Raw genomic sequence first — 9,300 nt, forward strand, 5'->3', positions numbered from 1 at the left:
TTACTTTGCTTGCTTGTTCTAACTGTATCCTCAAACAAAACCAATGCTTCCATCCTCTACTTCTTTGTAACGTGCTTTTGCACACTTTTGGTTGTGGTTCTAAGTATTGTGGTTATTCTTGTAAGTATTGTTCGCTTCTTCCGTGAATTGAGAACTCAAAACATTTCTGTATTTCTCTTCTCCCTCTGTCTCTCTCTCTCTCTCTCTCTCTCTCTCTCTCTCTCTCTATCTAGAATCAAATACAAATAGGTACACATAGATACACAAAACATTCTCTCTCTCTCTCTCTCTCTCTCTCTCTCTCTCTCTCTGACTCTCACACACACACATTCTTCTTTTCTGTGTGTGTGTGTGTGTGTGTGTGTGTATGTGTGTGTGTGTGTGTGTGTGTCTAGTCCTCAATTCCTCTGTATATCTATCAATCATATGCAAAACAACAAACACTACTCTCTTCCTCTCTCTATAATGAAAATCCTGATGGTTTCAGTATTCCAAAAGAGATAGACATTGACATGCTATTTATGCAAACACACCCTCTTAATCAACAATTGTTTCTAGCGCTCCATAGTGTATTGCAAACAAACTCAAGCTTTGAATCATTTAGACTTATAATGCAACAATGCTTGTTTGAGAACCACTTAACTAATTTTATCACACACTCTTCAGCTTCATTCTTCTTTGGATCACAGTTAGAGTCATTAAGTGAAAGAGCTATACAATTGCATGCTCTATAAGATACTTGTAAAACATCGATAAGTCTCACAATGGAAGTCATCAATATTTTCGCTCACAAATTCAAAAGAACATGTACCGTGATCCTTCACAATGCTACAAGTGGACACAACAAAAAACTAGAGTGCCTCGTCAGCCTGCATAATCGGAAGTGGTAGAAGCATCGAGCATTGAAGAAGAGTATATATTAGTGAAAAGGACATAGAAGTGAAAGCTGAGAGAGAGAGAGAGAGAGAGAGAGAGAGAGAGAGAGAGTTTGTTATTTTTTTCTGAAAAATCTTTTTGGCGTAAGGGAGTAGAAGTCACTCGAACGTGCAGAAATGTATATACTGTTTTCATCTCATACAAGCACTGAACAAGACTATACATCCGTAAAGAAGAATGAATAAATGAAAGGTGAGAGAGAGAGCGCTTATTATTTGTTTTGCAGAAATGTTGTTATGCTAAGTGAGTGTAAGTCACTGAAACGATTTGATGTAAATAGCATGCCAAGAAGTTGATGCATTAAGAACGGAACTAAGCAAATGAGAGTTGAGAAGGCTTTGAATGTAGCATGCAATGACTTCTTTAAAATGAAATGGACAGAAGTTCTATGGAGAAGAGGAGGCAGACTAGGTAACAACACATATCAGTGGGAGTTATTGATGCAGAAAGAAAGGCTATATCGGTAAGATGCTCTTCAGAGTTGCGCGTGTGGGAAACTAGTTGACAGAGAAATAGCGCGAAACAAATTGTTTAGCTGACTCAAGGTGGATGGGGACCACGTTAGAGTAATTTAATTCTATAGTCTCGAGCAGGCCGAGCACGTCCGCAATCTGAATGAACAACATACAATGGTGTTTTGTGGAGCAACCAGCTAGCACGGCGATGTCGATGGTGATTTGTTGACCGAGTGTATTCCAAGTGATGTAATGTGGATGCCATGGGGTAGGTGGCTGAATTGGCCATGGGATGAACTCACTCCATTTATGCATGTAGTGTCTGAGGACCCGCTCTTGCAAATGTGGGTGAAGACAATATTGCAACATGTATATTGCAGTCTGAAATTCTGACTGTTGCTCAATCAGATCAACTGGAATCGGCCTACCCATTCTAAACTGAAAAGAAAAAGCATTTCAATCAAAGAAGTCGATAAGTTGTCATGTCTGCCATAGTTTGAATGGAAAAAAAAAGACATTGTTGTAGCCAACGACCAACGTTATATGACAAAGACAGTGAATAAAACAATGAAATGAAGATGGCAGAAGTTCACAGCTATGCCTTCTTGTTTTTTTTCAAAAAATAATATTTTCTCAACCTTGGTGGATGTCCGGAACAAACGTTATAACCTAATGCAGTTGTTGTTTTGTGTTTTTTAATATAGAAATGTTCTAAGTTTCTAGCTTTATGTATATTGGTACTGGTTGCTAAAGTGGTAATTTCAAAATTGTCCTCGAAAAGACTATGTGCCTGCATGTCCGTTTGCATTCTCCTCGGAGGATTGCGCTTGTGATGGCTAACGCGTTTATAGACGTTATTTGTGACTCCGATGTATCTTCTATCGTTTTTCGTGTAGCGTATACTATAGACTATGTATTCTTCCCGCGACGCTACTTGTTAGGAAATAAGACGTAGCTAAATAGATAATTGAGTAGATTACTTAATGGAGAGAGACAGATTTATATACATGAGATTATAGAGTAGAGAGAGAGAGAGAGAGAGAGAGAGAGAGAGTACACACGATATACGTGGTTCACCCAATGTGGGCTACGTCCACGGGAAAGCAGCCACTCAATGGCTTTAGTACTTCAAAACAAGAAGTAGTTTACAAAGGGATTATACCCTTAATGGAGCTCCCGCCTTGCTTCACTCTCACCACCTCACACTCACCTTGTTGCATCACCTTCACACTATGAAATGTGTGTAGAAATGGCCTCTTTTTATAGGCCAAAAGGGCTGCCCTCTCTTATGAGAGACGCCCCTATGTGGCCGCCCTTGAGAAGACAAGTCCGCTTTTGAATTCGGCCACCGGCCATTGAATTGACTTCCGACCACCGGCCACCAGCCATTGACTTCCGACCACCGGCCATCGGCCATTGACTATCGGCCACCGACCAACCGACCGGTTGTTTTCTGACCACTTTCCGGCCGCCGTCCGGCCATAATATTTCGACGAAAAAGAATATTCCAGCGAAAAAAAAAAGTCTCGGGGGCCTCCGCCCCCGAGGCCTTTAAAGTTGCCCTTGATTCTTGTCCGTGAAAATTTTGGTTTCCGGTGAGTGATTTTCCTTCACGCACGATGGCTTCTCCTTATAATGGGGGCCTTACAAATGTGCGCTTTTACCACAGAAAATTACAAGGGTAAATCAGGCTCCATACTTAACAATCTCCCACTTGGAGATTGATCTCCAAACCAAACCTGTGACTGCTTTCCATTCTGGCTTCTTATCCTTGAATGTCGATTGAAGATGAGCAAAAGCTCAACTTCTCCTTGTTGACCACCTTTGTAAACATGTCTGCAGGATTTTCACTTGTATGCACCTTTCTTAGCTTTAGTTGTCCCTCTTCCAAAAGAGTGCGTATGAAGTGATATCTCACCTCAATGTGCTTTGTCCTTGAATGAAAGGCTGAGTTCTTCGCAAGATGGATAGCGCTTTGGCTATCACTGTACAAGACACAATTGTCTTGTTTGAATCGAAGCTCTTCTAAGAATCTGTGAAGCCACAGAATTTCTATGCTTGCCTCTGTCATTGCTACATACTCTGCTTCCGTGGTAGAAAGTGAAACCACTTTCTGCAGCTTTGAAGCCCAGCTTACTGTTGTGCCTCCAACCATGAACACATAGCCAGTAGTGCTCCTTCGAGTATCTTTGTCACCTGCCATATCTGCATCAGCATACCCTTCTAGAAAAATATCAGTTCCTCCAAAATACAAAGCATTTGTTGTTGTCCCTTTTAGATACCTAAGTATCCACTTCACAGCTTGCCAATGCTCTTTACCTGGGTTGTCCATGAACCTACTCACAACTCCCACTGCATGTGCAATGTCTGGCCTTGTCCAGACCATAGCATACATTAGAGAACCTACCGCTGCAGCATATGGAACTTTAGACATATAGGCTATCTCCTCTTGTGTCTTTGGACACATATCCTTCGTTAGTTTAAAATGACCAGCCAAAGGTGTAGAAACTGGTTTTGCATTTTGCATTGCAAACCTTTCTAGTACCTTCTTGATGTAATCTTCTTGAGATAGCTTTATTGTCTTCTTCGTCCTGTCCCTTGATATTTTCATACCAAGTATCCTCTTTGCAGCACCTAAATCTTTCATTGAAAAAGATTTGGACAGCTCCTCTTTTAGGTCTTTGATGTCCTGCATGTTAGCACTTGCAATCAACATGTCATCAACATACAACATTAGGATGATGAATTTCCCATCTCCCAAATTCTCCGTGTAGACCCAGTAATCCGAGTTGCATCTTGTGAATCCATGATCCAACATCCATCGATCAAACTTCAAGTACCATTGTCTTTATGCTTGCTTTAAACCATACAAGCTCTTCTTTAATCTGCAAACCATTTTCTCCTTACCTTTTACTTCATACCCCTTTGGTTGAAGCATGTAGATTTCCTCCTCTAAGTCACCGTGAGGGAATGCCGTATTTACATCCATTTGCTCGAGATTTAGATCATGAGCAGCCACAAGGCTTAAGACAAGCCTAATTGAGTTCATTTTTACAATAGGAGAAAATATTTCATTGAAGTCAATACCTTTCTTTTGAGAAAAACCTTTTGAGATGATAGTATAAGGAGAGCTCGCACTTTGTCATCGAAATTGATTTTCACTGATCGAAGTTGACTTATGTTTGTGTTAAATTCATTTAGGTGTTCTACAACTGAACCATTCTCTGCCATCTTTAGATTGAACAAGTGCTTCATAAGAAATACCTTATTGGATGCCGATGGTTTCTCGTAGAAGTCATCAAGTGACTTCATCAAGTCCTCCGTGGTCTTCATCTCCGAAACATTGAAGGCCACCATTGACGCCAAGCTTAACCGGATTGTTCCCAGTGCCTTTCGATCAAGGACAATCCATGCTTCATCTGCCATTGTTGCGGGCTTCTTCGCAAGACCGCCTAGTGGCGAATAGAGGTCCTTCTGGTAGAGATAGTCTTCAATCTGCATCTTCCAATGTTGGTAGTTTTTGCCGTTGAACTTCTCAATCTTGAGCTTCCCTTCCTCCGCCATAACTCCCACTCAATTCAAGGAATCCTTTCCTTGAGATAATTTAGCTACGAGGAAACCTTGCTCTGATACCAGTTGTTAGGAAATAAGACGTAGCTAAATAGATAATTGAGTAGATTACTTAATGGAGGGAGACAGATTTATATACACGAGATTATAGAGTAGAGAGAGAGAGAGAGAGTACACACGATATACGTGGTTCACCCAATGTGGGCTACGTCCACGGGAAAGCAGTCACTCAATGGCTTTAGTACTTCAAAACAAGAAGTAGTCACTCAATGGCTTTAGTACTTCAAAACAAGAAGTAGTTTACAAAGGGATTATACCCTTAATGGAGCTCCCGCCTTGCTTCACTCTCACCACCTCACACTCACCTTGTTGCATCAACTTCACACTATGAAATGTGTGTAGAAATGGCCTCCTTTTATAGGCCAAAAGGGATGCCCTCTCTTATGAGAGACGCCCATGTGTGGCCGGCCTTGAGAAGACAAGTCCGCTTTTGAATTCGGCCACCAGCCATTAAATTCGGCCACCGGCCACCGACCATTGACTTCCAACCACCGGCCACCGGCCATTGACTTCCGACCACCGGCCACCGGCCAACCAACCGGTTGTTTTCTGACCACTTTTCGGCCGCCGTCCGGCCATAATATTCCGGCGAAAAAGATTATTCCGGTGAAAAAAAAAGTCTCGGGGGCGGAGCCTTTAAAGTTGCCCTTGATTCTTGTCCGTGAAAATTTTGGTTTCCGTTGAGTGATTTTCCTTCACGCACGATGGCTTCTCCTCATAATGGGGGCCTTACAAATGTGCGCTTTTACCACAGAAAATTACAAGGGTAAATCAGGCTTCATACTTAACACTGCTTTTTCTGGGGTGGAAGGCCGATGCTTGTCTTTGGTTGTTGATGAGTGTCTAAATCTGCAGTCCATGCAGATTGGTTAGGCCAATTAAAAAATGACGGTGTTGTGGAGAAATGAATGGAAGCTAGTGATACTTGTTATCCATACTTGCCTTGGTCTATCGCAACTGGCTCGTATGGAGAGGCTGGTTGTCCGTAATTTACTGCCTTGTGTTCACTGTAGTGCCATGCTACCTTCTGGATTGTGATAGGTGGATTAGTTGCATCGTGCGTGTGGTTTGCCGAAGTCATGAAATTTGTCAAGATAACGGCACAGTTTTCTTGAGTGGCTTTTGAAAGTTCAGCTAAATCAATGTTGTAACCAAACCGAAGCTGCTCCATCGTGTACAGTGTAACTCCTTCAGTTTTTGTGTCGAGGAGTTGTTGTGCTTCAACATTACGCAACATATTGTCATCATCCTCGTACTCGATGTCAAGCTCTTCAAGTATTTGCTTCATGAGACCTACAGGATGTAGGAGCAAGATGGTTAGCATAACAGACAGAAGGCATTATATTTTTCTTTTCTAATAGTACCTGTTGTCATTCTGTCTGTGCTTGGTGTGGCCATCGTTTGGTTAAGAGCTTTATATCTTGAGTCGCACTTATTCATGAAGTTGTGACGCTCTTGAAAAGTATGGAACCCCTCAATATACGCATGGGATTTCCCGCCTACTGAGTTAGCCAGTCTCATCTGCTTAGTCATGAGGTAAAATCTCTTAGGTTGTATCGCTGGTTGCGTTTCCTTTGCATTGTTCGTGTATTGCTTGAAGAGCTGCACCGTAAGATGAGTGATTTATTCGCATGCGTATACATAGGCAGATGCAAGACAAGAAAAGCGTGCAAAATGTACCTTGTTGTGATCCATTGTTTGATTCAGTTTCCTGCATGAAAAAATAATTATTTTGACGATCTATTGCAATATTTCTGAAGCATAAGATTGGACAAATGTTCAAACTCAAATGAATGAATTGAAAGAGGGAAGAGCAGTAAATTTACAAAAGGTGGATCAGAGTGAGTAGGGGTGGTAGGGAAGATGTCTCAACAATGCAACATATTGAACATGAAAAGTCCACAGAAGATAAGATAAGTAGTTAAACAAAAATTCCTGGTTTATATACAATGCAGTTACAAGGCGATTTCATTAGTTTAATAGAAAGAGGAAGTGAGACTGGAGAGGGCATAGGAGACATTCCCGGCTAGAAGTTCAAAAATCTAGATGGTGTGAACATCTCTGGCGTAGGGAGCTGTAGTAAATGTAGCCGGGTTCGCTCAGTGACGCGCGATAGCATCACGTACAGAAGGCCAAGGGCGAAAACTTCTTTTACAGTATGACATGAGCATGCAGTGATCCTCTATTTTGGACCTCATATCTAACAAAGTGGTGCTGCACACGGCCCAACACACCTTTCGCAAGTATGTAATTAGACATAAGCATTTAAAACTTAGTGTGGAAGGTGAGGGCGCATTCAACTGGGCAGTCTGTCCAAGTGAAGGAGGCGTTCAAATGACGTGCAATTAGCTCGATCGTGTCAATCTCAGGCCATCTTGTGTCTGTGACCTCATCGGCAGTGAAAGTCAAGAAGAAATCAGGCATTCCCCATTCGTCCACCATTGCTATCAAGTCCTTTAGGTTCTTGCGGTGCCACGAGCAAGAGCCTGGGATGCTGTGCTGTACCGAAGCACATGTCTCACAGTATCCTCGTCAGTTGCTGTACGATTGGCCTTCTTGTAGTTGTCAATGTCCCTTTGCAACAAGCTAGTGTGTGTATTGTTAGCCAACATAAGAGCCTGCTTTAGTTGGTACATTATGAGCAGGTATGGCTTGTACAGGGTGTAAACGGAGAACAGAGTCGATGAACGTATCTTTACATATATATTGAAGTTGATTTTACCATCATACTGGCCTTTCCCAAAAGGCAACAGGAATGGAAACGTTGCTGTCTCTATTGTGATGTCGTTCACGGAGCTTGATGCGGCAGGCATGCCGTTGGGCTTGAAAGTAATTGTTCTCTCTAGCAATTGTTGATGGCCATGGAGCTGCAGAGAAGCAAAGTCGTAAGTATCGCTAGCAGTGAATGCTCTTCTCCTGGCTGGTTCAACGATTTTTTCAATGATACCAAACATTAAACTCGTGTCCAGTTGCGCCATCAGTGCAAAAGGTGCGTTGTCTTGTTGTTGTTGAATGATCTTGCTCACACTATCTTGACTTAGTATGTAGAGGCCAAGCTTCTTATTCGATCGTTCAACCATTGACATGTACTTCTGTAGTACGAAGTTGTTCTCAAGATTGAATGCAAGTATGTCTGCCACTTGTGATGTAGCTAGATCTTGCTCTGTGAAGGTTTTTCTATGCTCTTTACTCCATGATAGCAGAGGGTTATCTAATATTGAACGTCTGTCTAGTGTACCTCGTGCAATTGTTGTCACTATTGAGATGGCGTTGATAGATATGTCGATGACGCTCAGTAGCTGTATGTGAAGCTGATTTCCGGTCAATATTCTTCTTGTGTAGTCTGGAAGTAAGGGCACACAATATCTGCGACGTGCGTTTGAGTTCTCACAAGCGGAGCACTGCACCCATTGCGTTCCTATTTGTGTAGCCTCTAAGCTGGATACCAGTAGGCTGTTAGAAAACATTGCAATCGATGTCTCGTCTAGAGCTCGGGTACAGTGAAAAGAGGCACTTATTTGGATGAAAACTACACCACAAACAAAGCATATGCTTAAAGGTATGAATGTCGTTGCTATTTCTGAACTCCATCGGTGTACTAAATTGACGATATCAATCCATGATTGTGAGCATGGTAGAAATCTAGCCTTCTTCTTGATTGAAGTGCGATGTCTCGCTTTCGATCTGCTGAGGTGTATCCTATGCTTTTGGTGATGGACCATTGAAGGCTTCAGTCGGACTCAATCTTAATGGTTCAATGCGATCAGAACCTTGTGATATTTAGTTACTAGTCACAGCTAAGCAACGAACCTTGTGATATTTAGTTACTAGTCACAGCTAAGCAACGAACAGTTCAAGCGTTTGAAACAACTATGTACCTGGTGCTGGATTGTGCTGTTGTGGGGTTTCGGACTGAGAAGAGGCAAGCGATAGCTGATTTCTTGAATGTCCCTTGCAAAGAATAAGTACGAAGAGTTAGAAAAGTGATCGCACAATGCTGAAGGTTCTAAGAGTAATCTCAGTATTTGTATATGTTCTTTATTTCTTATGTTATAGAAAAAAAAAGAAAACGTGTTGGGGTCCCTGCACGGGGGAGTTTGCACAGTCCTCCCCAATTTTTATAATACGAGGGAACATGCCATTCCCACGGCAGCATGCAATGTTCAGTGTGTTCCTTTTTATTGTGTCCTCAGTGTTCCAGATTAAAATGTCGCACTTCTTACTCACCGCACGTTGGAGTATGTCGTTGTTGCAAATGTAGAGGAGTTGTGTCCAAGAT

Source organism: Adiantum capillus-veneris, chromosome 23 (assembly GCF_014529385.1).
Source record: "Adiantum capillus-veneris isolate H3 chromosome 23, ASM1452938v2, whole genome shotgun sequence".
In the NCBI taxonomy this organism is placed as follows: Eukaryota; Viridiplantae; Streptophyta; class Polypodiopsida; order Polypodiales; family Pteridaceae; genus Adiantum; species Adiantum capillus-veneris.